At 42.9% G+C, this 19,505-nt stretch overlaps 1 protein-coding gene across 1 annotated transcript in view; it reads right to left on the bottom strand.

The window, feature by feature from the left end:
- The window catches only part of SEC24C (SEC24 homolog C, COPII coat complex component), a 2,546,747-nt gene that overhangs the window by 553,127 nt on the left and 1,974,115 nt on the right, over nt 1–19,505 (bottom strand). The gene's annotated exons all lie outside the window — the stretch shown is intronic.

Genomic DNA, 19,505 nt, shown 5'->3' with positions numbered 1-19,505 from the left:
AGATTGCAATAAGGTTGACCCCATTGACGAAGATCCTTTCCATCACCTCTGGATTGAGAGACCACTCGTGAGGCTGGAGGATACATCTGCTCAGTTTGTCTGCAATCACACTGGAACTCCCCCGAATATGAATTGCTATTAGAAAGTGGTTGGAACAGATTGCCCACTGTCACACTCTGAGGGTTTCTCAACAAAGGGGATAATATTTGGTTCCTCCCTGCATGTTGAAGTACCAAACTATCGAAGAAAAAGTGGAAAACTGCACAAACCAACCAATAAATCCGATTAAGGTGCAACAAACGAAGCGTAGAGAAGACCACAGTTTATAAATGTATTAGATTCCACAAATAAACGGATACGGACTACATTAAAAGCACACTACAAACAACATTGTTCGTAGTGTGCTTTTAATGTAGTCTGTATCCGTTTATTTGTGGAATCTAATAAATTTATAAACTGTGGTCTTCTCTATGCTTCGTTTGTTGCACCTTAATCGGATTTATTGATGTACCAAACTACTGACATGTTGTCTGCTTGAATTGCAATTGTCCTGAGGAAGAGCTGCTTGAAAGGCCTGCAATGCTAGAAGCACTGCTCTTAGCTCCAGGACACTGATATACAAGTTTGCCTCTAATGTGGACAAAGTGCCTTGGACAGTCTTGCCCATGAAATGCCTCCTACCCAATCTATATAGGAGGCATCCATGGTCACTATGGCCATGGGGTCTGGAAGAACAAAGAGGTGATCGACGAGAATTCCACCAAAGTAGATCCCTCTTGCAATAATTGGTGATCAGAATTTGGTCTCACAAAGCCTGGTGAAGGATAGACCAATGAGAACCTAGTAGCCATTGCAGAATTCTCATATTAAACCTGGCTACAGGTACTAGAGTTATTAAGGCTGACATTGACCCTTGAGTTTGCAAACCTAGTCTAACAGGAACCCTCTTTCCTGCAAATTATCTTTTGAACTTGTGCAATAATTCTTTGGAGTCTCTCTCTCTCTCGAGAAAGGGATGCTATAGTTGTTGCCATATTTAGCACAGGCCCTATAAATTCCAGATTTTGCATTGGAGTCGATTGGTATTTCTCCAGGTGGGCACAGATATTGAGTGTACAATCCCTGGCTACTATAAACTGATGCCTGGTTGAAGCGGTTATGAGCCAGTCATCCAAGTACAGAAACACCCGGAATCCTTGCAGTCTCAAGTGAGCTGCTACTACTGCCATGCATTTGGTGAACACCCTGGGGGCTGTGGTGAGACCAAAGGGCATCACTCTGAATTGATAATGACTGGCTCCTAGCTGGAAGCGACAGGAACTTCCTGGAGCATTTGTCCATCTTTATGTGGTAATATGTGGTAAAACGCATCCTGATGATCTACAGAGCACATCCAGTCAGCTTTCTTCAGAAAAGGAAAAACTGGCTGTACTGTGACAAACCAGAACTTTGTTTGACAAACTGATTTGTTCAGCACACCGAGATCCAAAATCGGTCTCCAGTCCCCTGTCTTTTTTGGCACTAAAAAGAATCTTGAGTAAGTTCCAGATCCTATCTGGTCTGGTGGTACATCTTGGATGACTTTTGTCTAGAGTTGTTGAATTTCTTGCACTGCTGAATCCCTTTAATTGGGTAGAACACTGGGGATTTTGTGTGTACAGGGGTGGATGGGAAAAGGGAATGGTATAACCTCTGGATACGATCCGTTGCAGCAAAGGATCTGTTAAGTTTAGCCAGGAGTTTAGGTGCAAGGATAAGTGTCCCCTGACTGCCACCAGAAGAAGACAATCAGGCCTCCATTCAGGAGTGCTGAAAGGGCTTGCCTGGAAAAAAATTCCTGAAGCCCTGGTTCTGCAAACCACCTCTGCCACGAGATAAGCGTCTGCTGTTTTGGCCCCAACCCTGCAAAAACTGCCTCCATGTATGTCCTCGAAAGGCTCTTGGGATTTTTTTGAACCACATCTTACCACCACTCCTCTGGTTCCCAGTAAAGGATCTTTGCGGGTGGGGGGTGGAAAAACATCTGCCCACAGCATAAAGGGTCTTACAATCCTTATCACACTTGGATAAAGTCTCTCTTACCTTTGGGTCAAACAAGGATGTTTCGTCCAAAGGAGCACTGACGAATGAAGACTTGAATGGTTCTGCAAAGTCACACAAGCGCATCCAGGTGTGTCTCCTTATGCTACATCTCCACCCCTGCTCTGGACGTCCCTTCAGCTGCATGGGCGATTAGCCTCATGCACAAATTAGACACAGACTCTAGGATGGCTAGCTGGGAAGCCACTTTCTTTTAAAATCCCTCAGCCATAGCTCCCCTCCAGGATATCTGATAATTCCTTGATCACATCCCTTTGAAGTCTTGTAAAGTGTGCCAAGAAGTTCAAAGACCTTAGCACGAAGGTCGATGAAGCATAAACCCACTTCCCAAATCTATTCATAGCTTGAGACTCCCTGTTGGGAGGATGGATAGCTGAACTATCTCAGTGAGTTCCTTTTTGTGGCAGCCACTAGACCATGGCATCAACAGCTAATCCCTTGGCCCATAACTGTTTATCTTCATGGGCAGATAAGATTTTGACAGGTTTCTTGGGAGTGGGTTCAATGGTGTCTGGAGCCTTCTACACCCACCATGAAATCAACTGAATGAGTTCATCAGTGGTTGAGGTTACCCAAGAGGAAAATGGGTGAGTGCCGAAAGCCTGCAGGTAAAATGATTCCTCTGAAGAACTTTGGGACTTCCAGCCACCCCTTTGCTTTAAAATTTATAGGATATCTCCAAAGGAGGCATCTTCAGGTGGTGACAGTGGGGACCCTTCCCCCTCATCAAAATCTGTCTCCCCAGTGACTGATTCCTGAAGGGAATCCAAGTGCTTCCTCTCACACTTCTTTTTCTGAAGAACCACCTCAGGGGGATAATCCGGGGACATGTCATAAGATGACAGAACCTGAGTCTGGAAAAACTTGAGACTTCGCTACCTGCTGTCCCAATGGAGAAACGGGTAGAAAAACAGAGCCAGGGAGGGGTACCTGTTCCAAGGTGGATGGTACTGACTGAGTCACTGTAAGGGACAGGGCCCTCTCCATCGCCTCAAAGGCCAGTTCCCCCAAAGAGGGAAGGGAGCCCAGAACCGAGATAAACTGCCTCAGGACCAAGGTCAGTCCCCGCTCCAAAGAACCCGCCCTCGAGTAGAAGGCATAAGCTGAACTAACTTGAGCTGAAACCCAGAGGAGCAGGGATGGCTCCATAAACCCTGGAGCTAAGTCCTGCCCCCCCCCCCCCCCCAGAGCTGACAGGGTAGCTATGGCTCCGAGAGGTGTCCGGCTCCAAACCACGAAGAGCTCAGAGGGATTATCGGTTCCAAAGAGGTGGAAATCTCAGGTACTGGTACAATCAGTGCTGGGAGACTCTAACAGTTAACTCTAAGGCCTTGGAGGTGGTCAGAGGAAGAGTGGTCAATGGGGTGAAACAAGGCTCGGTTCTAAGACATGATGGAGTTGGAGCCAAAAAGGGGCCTTGTAAGTCCTCTAGCCCACAAGATTTTTACAAGTCTCTCCATAATAAGCTCAGAAAGACTTTTGGTGGAGTGGATCTAAGACATGGATGGAGATTTACACCTCTGAAGAAAAACTTCTGGAAGATCACCAGTGAAGGGGTCTACAGATAGGGAGTCAGTAGTCCAGGGAAAAAATTCCCTTGATTCAGATATTGTAGCTTGTGCCAATGTAATCAGTGCCATTGAAGGAGGAGCATAAAAATTGTCCTGAACAGGAGCCTTTGACATTGAAGGACCTGAAATAGTTGTCGGTGCCAGGGCAATAGTTGCCACCGGTAATTTAGAGTCAGAGTCTTGCAGTTCAGAGGATCCTTTCAGAACAGAGGATTTCAATTTCTTAGTTCTTGGAGCTGATGGAGAAGTCGGAACTGAGACTCTCTTCTTTTTGCCCTTGCCCATGGAAGAAGAGGACGAAGGGGAGGAAATATCAGTTTTGGCTTCACTGAAGGCAGAGGGGATTACACCCTTTAAAATAAACTTGTTACTTCTCGCAATGAGGGCTCGATGACTGAACTCGTGGCAAATACTGCAGTCCTCTTGTATGTGAACGGGACCCAGGCAATAAACACAAAGGAAGTGAAAATCAGAAGACGGGATTTTGTGGCCACACTTCTGACATTTTTTAAAACCAGAAGGGGCTTTAGCTTTCTCAGCCATCTTAAAAAAAATTGACTGAAAAGCAGACACACATGCACTCACACACAAAAATTTGATAGAGAAAGAAGGAAAGTATTTTTTTTTTTGTTTGAAGGGGAAAGAAAAGAAAAGGGAAAAACTATCAACAAAGATAGTTAAAGAGATACACCAAGGTATACTGGGAGAGAATATCAACTGATAAAGAACTACATTAACGTGTATGAAAAGAGACAGAAAATATTAAAAGAGAAAGTAGAGGATCAAGTAGAGAGAAGACAGACAAAATACTCTAAGAAATAACAGATGAAATTTACCTAAACCACAGGAAACTCAAGAGCACTGTCAAAATGCGACTCTTCAGAAAAGCGACAAACAAGATCTTAGGTAATTGTGAGAGACAGACTGTGGGAAGAGGTGAAGCTCGAGAGTTTTTGGCTGGCACAAGCTGTAGTAATGGCTGAGTAAGTTCTGATATTGGAAACTGACCCATCTGTCAAGGATAAAACGAAGACTGACATCAGATCAGATGGTTTTGGGATCCAAGGAACCCAGGGACACACCAGAATCCAGGGGAAATCTGCCTCACACCGACCAGCTACCTCGATCTGGCCAAGGCCTTTGACACCATTCCTCACTCAGGAATTATTGATAAACTTACCAAACTATGCATCAACCCCTACATTGCTAGGCGGGTTGCAAATTGGCTCACAGATAGAACCCAGAGTGTGAAGTAGTGGACTCCAAGCCACACTGCCGACCAGTCACGAGTGGAGTCCCACAGGGATCAGTCCTAGGTCCTCTCCTGTTTGGCATCTACTTCTTAGAAGTCCAGGCCAACATGGAGGGACTCTGGCTGACCAAGTTCACAGACGACTGCAAGCTGGGAACCATTATTAACTCCGCAAGTGATACAGACATCCTACAGAAAGGCCTCACTGAGACCAGTGACTGGTGTCGAAACCACGGCCTTATGCTTAATGCCAAAAAATGCATCGTCATCCCCTTTGGGAAAAACTCAGTTACCACTAATTACCACATCGATTGGAGCCCACTGAACACTGAAGGTGTTATAAAAGATCTGGAGACACAGGTTGACAGCAACATCTCCTTCGACCACCACATTGCCACTGTGGTTAGAAAGTCCTTCTATGTGGCACATCTCATTACCAAGGGTTTTGCATCCAGGAAGAAAGAGGTCATCATTTCTCTCTACTCTTCCCTCATTAGATCAATCAGAGTATAATGCCCCATTTGGCATGTACCTCAGACACCTGCAACAGCTAGAGAGGCCACAAAAGTACCTCACGAAGAAGATCCTAGGCCTTAAATACATGTCCTACATGGATAGACTCAAAAACCTCCAGCTATTCTCTGTCTCCCATCGTCTAAGAGGCGAACTCTGACTTACAAAGCCATGTCTGACCCAGCTCTGTTAGAAATGTTACATCTAAAGAAATCCTAATCCCTCTGCACCACACGCTCCAGAGACCTCAACCTTATTACCACAATCAAAAAAACATGGCAGAGGGACAGGTTCATAACACAGAGACTGCCCATGCTCTGGAAGAGACTTCCCATACATGTCAAGCAAAGGACATCACTGGCAAGAGAGATCTTGATGAGTGGATGGGAAATAGTAAGCTCATCCCGGGATCATTTCCGTGCCTCTACTTGATAGAGGCACTGGGAACTAACGTTGGGCGGCATGATGCCACGGCACTTCTATGGGCTAGGCTTGCAAAGGCTCCAGGGCCATTAGCCTAGTACACACCTATGAACCAAGACTGCAGCCAAGCCATTGAGAGCGGACACCTCAGACTGGAGGGACAATCCCAAAGACAAGATATTCAGACCCAGCCTGGAGCAGCCAGCCTCAATGCATCAGCTTCAAGGCCCATATGGCTCTGATACAGCCAGAGTCGAAGAGACCAAGGTCAGAGTCCAAGCCAAAATCATCCATGCCACTGGATCCAACCCCATTGCAGACAATGTAGCAGGGCCTAATGATCTCAGATCCAAGGGGCCTGAGGGAAGAATCTAAAGTGATGGAGCCAAGGTTCCGGGTGGTAGCCCAGAGTTGAAGGAATAAGGCCCAACTGTATCTGTACTTGCAAGAACCTCATCAGTTGCTCCAAATCTGATGCATTTAGACTGCCCGACTGATAACCAAGCAAAGCCACCGATGTGGGCTTGAAGGTTCGCTTAGGTGGCAAGCAATCTGCCTCTCTGGGCCAAAATGCAGAAGCCCGGACCCAGGAAAATTCTGGTGAGAACTCCATTGAGGTGGAAGGTGAGAAAGGGGAAGTCACTCTCTCTAAAGGGGGTCCTCTTGACCAAAAAATGGCCGAGGACAAAGCCTTACCCAATGCAGGTACCAAAGGCAATCAAGCTCCTAAGAGTTAGAGCTGATGTCAGCGCTGAGGCTGCTGGGGAACCCGAAAGTCTTAGGAGTTTTGGGTCCAACGGTCCAGAATGAGATACCAGAGACGACAAGGAGGCAACCCTCTTATGTTCCTCTTTAGCAGGCTTGGGGTCCTTTGAAGAGTGCTTATGACTGCAGTCCGACCCATCCTCAGGTGAAGAAGTATACGAACAGGCACTGACTGGAAGGAGGCCCTTGAGGACCAGCTTAGCTCTCCTCTTGCTGACGGTCCAATTATCAAACCCCTCACAAATGGAACAAGGGGTTCCAGATTGGTGAGTTTATTGTGGGAGGGTGGCCAATCATGTGCATCTTGCAAGTGGAGTTTGTGCCTACATGGCACACACTTCTTAAATCCTTTCAGATCTACGTTGTAAAATCACTCACTAAACTACCCAACACTGCTATCAATAACTACTACAATCACAATAAATGGAAAAAATCTAAAGGCAATAAATTCACCTGTCACACACACGGATCAAAAATGCCAGTTAACATTACTACCTATCTACTTAACATTCTAAGTATACCTACTATACTAAAAGGGCTACAGAGTAAGGGAAAAAAAGGGATAAAATTGAGACCAAATCTTATAAAAAAGGATCACTCCAATAAAGCCATCATCGAGCTGCTATACTGGAATGGTGGCAAACTATATCTGAGGCATTCTTGGGGAGTAAGGGATTGTGGGTAGGGGAGGCAGAGCCTGACTAGCTGAAGTTTTGAAGATACAGCCATCCTATGATACAAGTCGGAACCGATAACCCCGGAGATTGAAGACAAATGGAACAGACAACATCAGACAATAGGTTTAGTATAGCCATTATGAAAATAAGTTATTATTCCTACATACTGTATGTGACAGCTTTTTTAAATGTCTATTTCTACCTTTTGTGTTACATGCATCCACTCATTTTTGGCAGGTTGATCTTTTATGCAGCTGTTTCTTATCATTTGCATTTGAACCTATGTCACACTTAACAAGACTTCCTGTTTTAATGAAAACCATCAAACAAAACAAACACAACCCGAACATCCCCATAATCTATTAACTTAAAACAGACGCACAAAATTATGCACATCTTCAAATAATGACGTATAACCCTCCTGATAGGTACAATTGGCCTAAATCAACAGATGTATGCATAGGCAAAATCTAACCTAAAATTAAAGGTAATCCATGCTAACACACAGGTAACAGCCTGTATTCCTATCTACACTAATTGCTGTCTATTCCTACCTTACCTTTACACCCATCCCAGATGCAAAACACAGCTTGTATGTTTTCAGAAAACATTAACTTTAGCCTTAAAAAAGGTATCATATTTTTACTGCACATCAGTCAGCTTGTCTCCGTGGAAATTTAAGAATAAAGTGTACATCTGCCCTCAGCTACAGATTTCACAAAATGAACATTTATTTGCTAAAGGAAAACTTTTCATTACATTCAGTGTTCTCTTATTTACTTGCTTACACAAAAAAGTTATTAGATTAAGCCAAGGGCCTTGATCCATAAATTCACCTATGCAAAAATAAAAGAAAACACAAACTCTACGTATAAAATAATCTGTGCACTTTTACACCCCATCCACCACCTCAACCAAATGCAGCAAATAAACTTAAACATGCTTTTGTCCAGATTTTCTTCTCTTTTTACACTATAAAGCCTAAATTTCTTAAAACTAAAAAGAAACCAAAGGCACTTGTTTACTTTACTATATTTATCACATACATCAATAACCAAAAATACATCACTGTAAACATGCAATTCAGATCATGAAATGTTTTATACAAATGCTGTTAACAAAAATTATTCTACTTACATTTACTTTTTTCTTTCATTTCAGTTTCCTTCCAAACATTGACATGAAATGGGGTACATGCTTTTCAGTCTTTCACAAGTAAAAAAAGTCAACAGAAGTCCAGCCTTTCCCTTTTTCCTGAAAAAACATTTTGCAAATGTGATTTGTGCTTTACAATCTCACATTTATTGACTAATTTCAGTGTTGCTGGTCTCCTTCCTGTTCATCTGCATGTCACAAGGAACTCCCAAGTCTTCTAGTCAACTCCTGCATTTTTTCTGTGTCTCAAACATTTCCCCTGGAACACTGGAAAAGGATTCACTAGCAAAGTACCTCTATCAGCTTCATTATCAGAAAAATAAGATGCAGTTCCCTTCTCTTAGCTCACTTTTTGTTGGACAAACTTTTGTATTTCCTTTCTAGCCTGTTCAGCATCAAAAATAACTTTGATCCTTTACGAAAAAATATTCTGAAGATAGCTGGATAAAACAGCTTGAATATCACACCTCAACATTCACTGATTGCTGTGATAAATTTGCTTTTCTGCCTCGTGCACTGTGAATAATATTGCACACACACGCACACTACGGTCTCAAATTTTTAATATTTTGCCCTTCTACCATAATTTTGTCAGGACCAACTTGCTGCTGGTATGACTGCATCTTTATGAATACAGGTCTTGGCTGCATTCTCATGGCTAGGTTTGGCATATAAACACAATGTGCCCTTTCAATTAACAAATCCTGCTGTGGAATACCAGTCCACTTGCTTATTTGTGCTTTCATAAAGGTAATACAGTCTGATCCTTCCTGTTTCTCTGGTATAGCAGAAAATCTCAAGTTTTCCCTGTGTGCTCAGTCCTCTAACCCTACCATTTATTTTATGAAACAGCTCTTAATGAGCAGTCTCATACTCAGCAAGTATTTTCTTCATTTTTGACCTCTGATTTTTGAAGTTTTATCAGTTCATTTGAATAGCTGTTTAATGCTTCTTCCATTTTTCTAGTTGATATACTCCAATGTTTCATTTACTTTAAACAGCTCTGAGCACATTTTGCTCATTTATTCCTCTAGATTGCTGGAAGCCTTCTCTTGTACCAAAGATGGAGCCTGAACTGCTTTTCTCCTAAAAAGCTGCAGGATTCTTCCCAGTCAGTGTTTTCTCTTCACCTTTTCTAGCTGATTTTTTCAGGCTTTCTGCAAGTTTCTTCTTTGCCTGCATCCAAGCAGTGTACTTGGCTAGCCAGTAACTGAAATTTACTAAAGCTGGCAGAGTTGCTTGCCTCAATTTCTTGTCTCACACTGGAAGAGAGAAAATTAAGCTGTTGATCAGTGTACAGTCATCTTGGAAGTCTCCTGTTTATTGAGTTCTTGAGCAGAATTTGCTTAGATGCTGGTTTTCTGGGGTAGGAAAAAAGACCTATTTCTGGCATACCCCACATTTGTGGGAATAATCTAAGAAAAAAAAGAAGTTATTTACTTACTGTAGCGTTCCATCTGTATTGCCCGTTTTCATCCTTCATCAACTATTGGGTTTGAATCTGATTATTGGATCTGACTTGGCCAATGCTACAGACTGTGGTTAACTGAAACTCTCAAGCTCCTCCCTACCCATAATGTACCAACCCCTTAACATACCTCAGATCTTGTTTTCTAAATGACAAATAGCAACTATCTGAAAAATGATCCTAACAAAGGAAACCAGTATCTGGAGCTCCACAGAAGACGCAGCATCTCATTCTTCCAGAAGTCTAAAATAACAAAGGTTGGGAGTTAGTGGGTGGGGATTTGAGGAAAATGAAAATGGACAACAGAGATGGAACGTTATAGTAAATACATAACTTCTTTATCTGATGTTGTCAATTTTCATTCACTCCTCAACAACTGGGACAGAGTCCCCAGCTACCTGATATCATGAGTGGACTCTAATGAATGATATTAATGAGTATGGTTGAACCCAAGGCTGCTCTTCCCCTCAAGACCAGATCCAACTTATAATGAGTAATAAAAGTATGAGGATTAGCCCAAATAGCAGTTGCTCATGCCATCCATGGAATGGTTGGACAAAAATACTGACAAGGCTGCCACAGATCTTGTAGACAGAGCTTTTTAAGGTCTTGATAATGGAATGCCTGATATATTATAGACAAAGGCTAGACAGTCTGTAATCCATCTTGCCAAAGTCATTATTGTTACAATATTGCCCAGTCTTATCTGCAAAGGATATAAATAATTGATCATATTTTCTAATGCCTTTTGTTCTGTGTAAGTAGAAATGAAGCAATGAACGTCTAATAAATGCAACATGTATTCACCTCTGTTTTCAAATTCGGGGAAGAAAACAGGCAAGTTAATAAAGTGACTGATAATGAATACTGACACTCGATTAAGAAGGCAGGAAGACTTGTTTCTTAATGTCACCCTATCCTTACGGAAAATCAAGTAAGAAGATTTAGAGGATAATGCGTGAAGTCCTGAAACTCTTCTGGCAGAGGTAACAGCCACTACAAATAAGGTCTTCCAGGTCAAAAATTTAAGATCGCATTTTCTAGCTGGTTTAAAGGGGGAATGGATTAAGGCCTGCAAAACAATGTTCAAATCCCATGGTGGAGTAGGATCTTTATAAGGTGGTCTAATGTAAAATAGTACCTCTTAAAAAGGCCTTACATATCTTCGTAGAAATTAGGGAAGAACTGTCATCTCCTACATGAAAGTTAGAGATTGCTGCCAACTGAACTTTAATGGTAGAGGAGCTAGCTCCCTCATTAAAAATTTCTGTAAAAAAATCTACTGCACTTTGTGTAGGCACCGAAAAGAGATTTAATACTTTTTTGGCATGTCAAACACACAAACCTGTTCCACTTACTCTTGTACATTTTCTTAGTGGAAGCTTTATGGCAGTCGTGCACAACCTTTTTGTGGGGAGGGCCACTACACAAATTCTTAATGCATCTGCGGGCCACCTCAAAACATACTAAGTCCTTACAAGTTAACAACACGTACAGGTGACTGGCATTTTTACTTAAGATAGCAATCATGAAATTGCCTGTTTTCTACATCAACTTTGCGTTTAACTTTATTCTGGCTTGCAGCCATGACTTATTACAAACTCTTGCACAAAGTTACTACTGTTTACAGACTACAAGTTATAAACAACACAGAATAGTTACTTCCACATGTAAAATTAGAAGTTTGCTCAACTGCAGTCAATTACATAAGTAAGCACATGCAAGTATGTGTGACTGGAGTAAGGCACAGCATTTTTTCACTTTTTTAAAAAAATTTTTGGTTACTCTGTGAGGGCTGGATGGTGTTGTGTAGAGGGTTGGATTTGGCCCTCGGGCCAGACGTTGTGCACCACTGCTTTATGGGAAGACAAAAGTATATGATGGACAGGGGATAAGAGCATAGTCTGGCTTTTAATGGAAGTGGAGAAGCAACAGTGTCAGCTTTAAGTTTCAGCTTTCCAGGTGAACTATGTCTGTCAGGTGAGACAGGAGGTCTGGAATTGGATTCAGAATCCAAGTTGGGTAAAGAAGATGAAGCCAAAGGAAGGGGAACCAAACCTGTTGAGGTAAGTAAGGTGCAATGAGGATGACTTTGCTCTTCAACCTTAAGGCTTTCTGTAGGAATTTGGGAATCAACGGGGTTGGTGGATAAGCATAGGAAAGACCGGTGGGCCAACTGTGGGAGCACAGCGTACTTCTGTGATTCTGCTGTTGAGGGGATTAGGGCAAAGAAGCTGCTGCACTTGTTTTGGGGAGATGCAAAAAGTTCTCAGCAAGGCTATTGACAGAATATTGCCCATGTCACGATTTTGTTGAGACCACTCATGAGGTAGAAGAATGGACCTGCTCAATCTTGTCTGCTATCACAATGAACATCCCCAGAATGTACATTACTATCAGAAAGCAGATGGATGAGATCACCTACTGCCAACACTTTGAGGGATACTCGACATAATGGTGTGGTGGGAGGTTGGTATAATGGTTAAGGTGTTTACCTTACAGATATAAGACACAGGGTCTGATTCACACACTGGGTAGTTGTCCAGGCTTAAAGTGGTTCACAAGGGCAGTTAGACTAGTAGAAATCTATGAACCTATGACAAGACCTGGTTCCTCCTTGTTTGCTGATGTACAAAACTACGGATATATTATCGGTTTGGATCACAATTGTTCCCAGAGGAATAGCATCCTGAAAAGCTTGCAACATTAAAAGCACTGCTCTCATCTTCAGAACACTTGTACGCAAATTGCCCACTTCAGGGGACTAAATGCCTTGGACTGTTTCCTTAGGAAGTGCCTTACCCACCCAATCTAGGAAGTGTCCGTAGTCACTACAGATTTGGGTTGAAAGAGAATGAATGGACAGACTTGTAAAAGCTGGTCTGACCTTATCCACCACCAAAGGTACTTCTTGCATGTCTGTGCGATCCTTATTTGAACTGACATCCTCTGATAAAGACTTGAACACTGGGATGCTAGCATCCACTGAAGAATTCTCATACAATATCTAGCCAGGGGAACAATAATTATGACTGCTGACATTGACCCTCAGGCTTGAAGAATTAATCCGGCTGAAATGTTGGTACTGTGAATTATTTTTTCGACCTGGAATCTTAAAGTTTGAACTCTGCTTAGGGGAAGTGAAGCTGTTGCAAATACTGTATTGAAATGCGCTCCTATGAATTCCAGGGTTTGTGATGGATGCAAGTGAGATTTGTTGTAGCTTACTGTGATTCCCAGAAGGAAGCAAGTTTGAAGTACCTGGTCTTTTGCTATTATGAGTAGATGACTGGTTGGAGTGGTAATGAGTCAGTCATCTAAATAAGGAAACACCTGGAATCCCTGCAATCTCAGTTGAGCTGCCACCAGTGCCATGCATTTGGTGAATACCCTGGGGGGCTGTGGTGAGACCAAAGGGCTGGTAATGACTTGCGCCCAGCCGGAAGTGTAAGAACCTTCTGGACTGTCTGATCATTTTTATGTGATAGTATGCATCTTAAAGGTCTATCCAGCACATCCAATCATCCTTGCGCACAAATGGCAGGATGGACTGAACCATGACCATCTGAAACTGAGTGTTGAACTGACTTGTTCAAGTTGCTGAGATCCAGAATTGGTCTCCAGTCCCCTGTTTTCTTTGGCACTAAAAAAAATCTTGAGCAAGTTCAGGATCATTTCTAGTCTGGTGGGACTTCTTGGAAGACTCTATTCTAGCAGCTTTTGTCTCTCTAATGTTGTTGCTTTCCTCTAAATGGGTGGAACATCATGAAACTTGAGATAATGGAGGTGGAATGGAAAAATTACATAACCTCTGGAAATAATTCTCTGCACCCAAGTGTCTTTTGTGATATCTAGCCAGGCTCTCTGATGTAGGGATAAGCTACCCACAATTGCCTCAGAGGGGTACAATCGAGCCTCCTTTCAGAAGCACTGATAGGGCCTGTCAGAGAAGGAATCTCTAGACTCTTGGTTTGGTGGACCACCTCTGCCGCATGGGTGGCATCCTCCATTAGTGTTCCCCTCTTTGCCTCTGGGGAACCATCTCCACATCGATCTTGGAAACGACCCTGAGATTTTTTGAACTGCATCTGGTGTCCCCCACTCTGGTTCCTAGAAAAGGTCCTTTAGGGGGCTGAAAAACATACTCATACAGCAGACACAGTCTTTCCATTCTTCTCGCACCTGGAGAGGGTATCCTTCACTTTCGGGCCAAACAAAGAAGATCGGTCAGAGAGAGTACTGACAAAAGAAGACTTGAAGGGCTCAACAAAATAACACTAGCCCAGCCAGGCATGTCTCCTTGTTGAGATGCCTGAACTCGCCGCCCCCTAAGGTACCCTCAGCTGCATGAGAGATGAGCCTCATGGACTAATTTGAGATGGACTGATGGGTTGCCAAGTTTAAGGCTAGCTTGAGCCTCTGCAATAGTGGGCCGTGAAACAGTATTTCACAACTACTTAATCAAATCTCTTTGTAATCTCATGAAATGTGCCAGATAATTCAGTGACCTAAAAGCAAAGGTTGCTGAAGGACAGACATGCTTCCTCAGCCTGTCCAAAGCCCTGGACTCTCTAATAGGAGGATGGGCAGTAAAACTTTGTTCCGCAAGTTCCTTGTTTGTGGCTGCCTCTACGACCATGGCATCTACAGGCACTACCTTGGCTCCTGTATTCCCTTCCTGTCGGAGGTGCCAGGGTTTGGTCTGATCTCTTGGTGATGGGTTCACCACATCATGTTCCTTCCCAGTTCGCAGGGAGATCAATTCAATGAGATCACCAGCAGATGGAGTTACCCAGGAGGTAGACAGGCCAGATCCAAATGCGTCCAGAAACACAGATTCCTCCAGGGAAGGATTTTGGGAGGACTAACCACCCTGTTGCTTGAGGATCTCCAGAATGTCTTCAAATTAGATGTTTTTGGTTGGTGATCTGTGGACCCTTCCCTTCAAAATATTTGTCTTTGGTAATAGATTCCTGAGGGGAATCTTGATGCTTTCTTTTGCACTTTCTCTTCCAGGGTACTTCCTCAGTGGGATGCTCTGGGGAAGTGTCAGAAGAGAGGGTAATGCCCTGTTGGGTAGTCTGGAGGGGTTGGACTGGCTGTTCCTGTGGAGTTGAATGTTAAGGTTCTTGGCGCATATATACATGGGATGTAGAAAGCAGTTCTGAGGGGGGGGAGAGAGAGAGACCCACCATCCTGCCAAACCAGAGAAAGTTCTGTCGACTACCTTGAAGGCAAACCGTCCCAGGAAAGGAAGCTGATGGAACTGAGAAGCCATTCTTCTGTCCCACTAGCTCCATCTGCCCGGAAGGCAGTCCACGAGAGGTAGAGGCCAGAGCCAAGCTGTTCAGGACAGAGGCTCTGAGAAGCAGAGACAGCTCTGAAAACTTAGAAGTTGACTCCAACACCTTGGATCTGACCAGGAAGCTACGGCTCCAAGAGCCACTTTGCACTGAACTTGTCAGAGCTGGTGAACTCACAGAAACCATTGGACCAGAGGACACCAGCACTCTCGGATCTGGACCAGATGGTCTCCACAAACTCAGATGCAAGGATTCCGAAACAAAATGCTGGACTGCAGTAGCAGCAGATACTGGAGGGGTAGATCTAGCTAAGGCTTCCTGATGCAAAGAGGTCAAAGCCAGGAGAACCCCCATCTGAATTTGTGCCGAGAGAAACATCACCATTCTATCCAAGTTGTCTTCCATAAGAGTCGTGGAATAACAAGATGAAGAAATGGGTGGTGATCTGGACCACTGTCTCTCAAGGAAAGGAGACAGAACTCTTGAAGGAACTGGGTCAATTGTTGGGGGATACTGGACCTGAGGAAGAATCTTCAGAGCCAAAGTGCTCTGATCTGAAGGCATTTTAGGAGACGTAGAAGACAACTTGGAGCCAGACAGCTTCATATCTGACCTGGATTTTTTGAGAGGCGGCTCTGTAGAAGATGAAGTGGAAGAACCTGACAACTTCTGGAACTTTTTAGGAGCATCCTTAGAAGATGTTTTGTGTGTGTGTGTGTGGGGGGGCAGATACGGCTTCTGAAAAAGAGGTCAGAAGTAAACCTTTTTAATATTAATTTGTTTCTTCTGTCCACTAAAGTGTGCAGATTAAAACTTTTACATATCTCAGAATTAACATTCATATGGTCTAGGCCCAAACAGTAGACGCAGAGGTTATGGGCATCAGAATAAGGCAACTTATGGCCACATTATTTACACTTTTTAAAACCTTTTTCAGACATCCTGGCAAAAAAAGTGTAACTAACAGAAAAAGAAGATAGACAGATATTTCTTTTCCTTAGGGTAAGGAGGAAGAAAAAGTGGAAAGGATAAATAAGTACCAACAATGGTACTAAAGAATACACAGATGTGTAAAAGTTAAAGTTAGGCTAAGAGAAAGGTTTTACAAATTACAGGAAAAAAAAATATCAGCAATGGTAAAGAAGAATACTCAATATATGTATGAAGAGATTTGGGGAGAAAAAGTGTTGAGAATAAATTTTACTTCTCTGTCAACACTCGAGAGCAAAGCTGACCATGTCTATACGCGAAAGCGACGAATGAGATCTTGTGTATGTTAGGGGTTGGTGCATTATGGGCAGGGAGGAGCTCAAGAGTTTCAGTTTGCCACAAGTGACAGTACTGGCCAAGTCTGATGTGAGGATTGGATCCGAACTCAACAGTTGAGGAATGAATGAAAACTGACATCAGATCTTCCCTTTTTAGTATCCATTCAGTGGAGTCCAGCAGAGTCCTGCTCAGAGTATCTGTTAGTTGGTTGTTCTAACCCAGTAATGTAAGAGGCTATTAGGGTGATTCCTATCTGATTGGCCAACTTCCACAATTGCATAGCTAGTCTGCACAGGGGGTAAGAGTAGGTACTCCCCTGCTTATGCTCCACATCACTGAAGTGTCATCGGTCAGTTGCTGGAGGGTTCCAGGGCTTGCCTTTTCTTTAAAGACTACTATTGTCCAGATTACTGCCATCACCTTTATTAGGCTGATTTGCTGACTTACCTACTGCCAGTCACAGGTCTCTTGAACCTTGAATTTTCCCAAGTGAGCTCCTTAAGGTCTGAGCTGTCTGTGGTAGTAGAAAGGAAGCCCCTAGGTTTTAGTCTGATCCTGTTTCCCACCAATTCACCTCTTTTTTTTATGCAGGGAAGCAGTGGAATGAGAGTTTCCAGGGAGTGTTGGTGCAGAGACTAGTTCTTTAGAATTCTCTGCAGCTTCCTCATGTGAAGTTTTGTTAGGGGAATCATAAAAAAATGCAAGAAGCCACATTGTCTAAGACCCTCAGAAACTCTCTTGCTGTAATTGCCTTTTTGATTTGTAGGTCCAGAAGTGCTGTAAAAGGAAACAATATTGTTCTCAGGAAGGAAGGCCCTTTGTTGGACAGAATCCAAGACTGAGCCTGGTACTGAAGGAGAAGTGTGAATTTTGGATAGCGAAGATTAGACCCACCTTTTGGAAGCAATCCATGGTGATCTGCACAGCTAACAGGAGTTCTGTTGTGGACTGGGCCTGAATGTCAGAATCATCCAGCTAAGGACAGACGTGTCCTCTTCTAGTCCTGCAGAAGGCAATATAAAGAGCCAGACATTTGGTGAAACTCTGGAAACAGTAGACAAGCCAAACAGCAAGATACAATGTTGCTAATGGGACCACCCTGCCTGAAATCTCAGGAATCTCCTGTGTTCCTATACCCTGATGAGAGTGGTAACAGCTTTTGGAGGGACATCATACTTTGTGCTTTTGGGGATGGAAGTCCAAGATCCAGAAGATGCCATGCAGTGTGAAAGCACAGCCCAACCTGACTAACTGCTCCAGCAGGTATTTAGTCCTAAGCTTAACAGCTTTACTGTTAAACCTCACACAAAAAGGACAGTTAAGGACATCATGCTGAGGCCTAAGGGAAAAAAGACAAGAGGAATGGAAATCCTTGTGGAGATTTACAGTCCACAAGAAATGCAACTATAGACTACTTTAAACAAACAAATGCTATACAACAGTATAGGGCAATAATGACGATTCCCATTGGAATATTCACCTGTAGATGCTTGGGTAGAACATGCCTATTGATGGACTGACGATGAGGAGGTAACACGATCCTGCATCGACCTACAGAGTAAGAAAGAACTGAATATGGTACTGTCCAAAACACCACTTATACCTCTAACATCCTGATGTTTGCTGGCTGGGGAGAGAGAGACTAATATTTGGGCCAGCCCCAGCCTTCTACTCAGCAGAAGTATCAAGAATCAGTACTGCAGTATGGACTACAATGAACATCTACTGTTGCTTGAGCCAAAATGGGGTCTCCACAATTATTCAGGGTGAGACCTTTTCACTTTTTAGAACAACCCTGGTTATCAAAGAAAAGGATGGAAATGGATGCAAAAACATTCCCATTCAAGGGGATGAAAAGAATCTGTCTCCAGACCTTTTGTACAAGGCATCCAGTAGCAGAATTTCTTTAACTGTCTGTTATGAATGGAAAGACAAGCAGATCTATTTGAGGAGTTCCCTATAATTAGATGAAATCCTGGAAGACACTTGGGTTCAACTTCTATTCGTGGTGGTCTGTCCTGATACTGATCAGTTTTGTCTGCAACACTATTCTGCTCAGACAGAATGTAAGTAACCTACAGGCAAATGTACTGACTTGCTAGTTCCCAGGCTATCTTGGCTAGTCTGCAAAGTCAGTAGGATATGGTTCCCAGTTTATGTACCACATCACTGTGGTGTTGTCCGCAATTACAAGTAGAGAGCTGGAATCCAAAGATTTATATATTTGAGAGCATTTATTAGAGCTACTATTTCTTTGACATTTGTGTATTTCAGTCTGTCATACTAGTATGAAGAAAGATTTCCAATTTCTCTTTCCACTGTGTTAACTGGCAGATTTGTGGCTCATATGCTCCTTCACCAAGCATCAGAGTCAGTTCCTATATGGGTCTTCACTTGTGACCTGCCAACTACAGGCAAATCCATAAGGATTTCAGATGCTTTGGCACAGTTACACTGTGTTGTAAAACAGCTACAGCATGCACACGTTGAAGGATGAAGACAAAGAATTGTACCAAGACAGTACTCTCAGAAATGAGATCCTAGATGTTAGCTACTGAAATTGTTCTGTTCACACAAAATCTTCCTTTATTTTTAGCACAGACACCCCAAAAGAAGAAAATCTAGGAGATAATCATTGCATGCTCCTTTAGTTTCAGGTTTTGTTTCTTATAGCAAGTACAGCACAGGAGTCACTAAAGGTGGCTGCATCAAAGATTAACCTAGTCTTTCTCCTATTAGGCATCTTATTTCAAGCATCTGATTTTTTTTTAAGAGGATACTTAAATAAGCAGTAGTTATTAGTATTTAAAGCAATTCTTTGTGGCTCATGTCTGCAAAGTTTCACTACTGCTTCTATACTGCTATGGCTGCAAAATCAGAATATATGCTTTGATGCATTACAGTGTTCTTTCGTACAAAGACCCTCAGCCATGATTATTTTGCAGTCTGCTACTAAATGAGCAAAATATTTTCAGTTTTTGTATTTATACAATCTGTATTTGTGTATAC

This window comes from Protopterus annectens, chromosome 14.part0 (genome assembly GCF_019279795.1).
Source record: "Protopterus annectens isolate FY-2018-M chromosome 14.part0, PAN1.0, whole genome shotgun sequence".
Lineage (NCBI taxonomy): Eukaryota > Metazoa > Chordata > Ceratodontiformes > Protopteridae > Protopterus > Protopterus annectens.
Note: the sequence above shows the minus strand (reverse complement) of the source record. Positions and strands in the feature narration are given on the sequence as shown.